We start from the raw sequence: 596 nt of genomic DNA, 5'->3' as shown, positions 1-596 counted from the left end.
TATCTTGATTTTCGTCAACTGCAAGACCCATGGAAACATAGTATGTCATATCATTTAAATGATTTTATCCTCAGCTTTATATGAAACAAGTATGCAACACCTTTTGAAAGATTGTTATTTAAAATTACGTTTATATATTCTATTTTGAATTAATACTTTAAAATTACTTACATTAAAAGTGTGATTAGCAATTATCTACTCCTTAGTAATAATCTTATAACATTACAATCATTCGACGCAATATTACCTGATACTAACAATTTAATAGTTAATTTTAATCAATTAAAATGACTAACTTAATTAATTCTTAAAAACTTATTTAATTAATTCTTAAAACTTATTTAATTCTGATAAACTAAATGTTTCAAATATATTAGCGCATCGATATGAAAACGAAAAATGTACTTAATTTGAATACCTACACAATACGAAAATATCAAGGGGAGTATTTTTCGACTGGTATTAAACGAGATGCATTTGATTTTGTTGTAGTTCTTTGTACTAAATATGATTTTATGGAAAATTTGGTTGAGCATCAAATTATTTCTACTTGTCGATGCATAACATGTGGTGATACAAAAGTTACTACTAATAAT

The sequence above is a fragment of the Trachymyrmex cornetzi genome, unplaced genomic scaffold, assembly GCF_001594075.2.
Source record: "Trachymyrmex cornetzi isolate Tcor2-1 unplaced genomic scaffold, Tcor1.1 scaffold1555, whole genome shotgun sequence".
NCBI classification, from domain to species: Eukaryota; Metazoa; Arthropoda; class Insecta; order Hymenoptera; family Formicidae; genus Trachymyrmex; species Trachymyrmex cornetzi.
The sequence above is the reverse complement of the archived record's forward strand: the minus strand, read 5'-3'. Positions refer to the sequence as shown.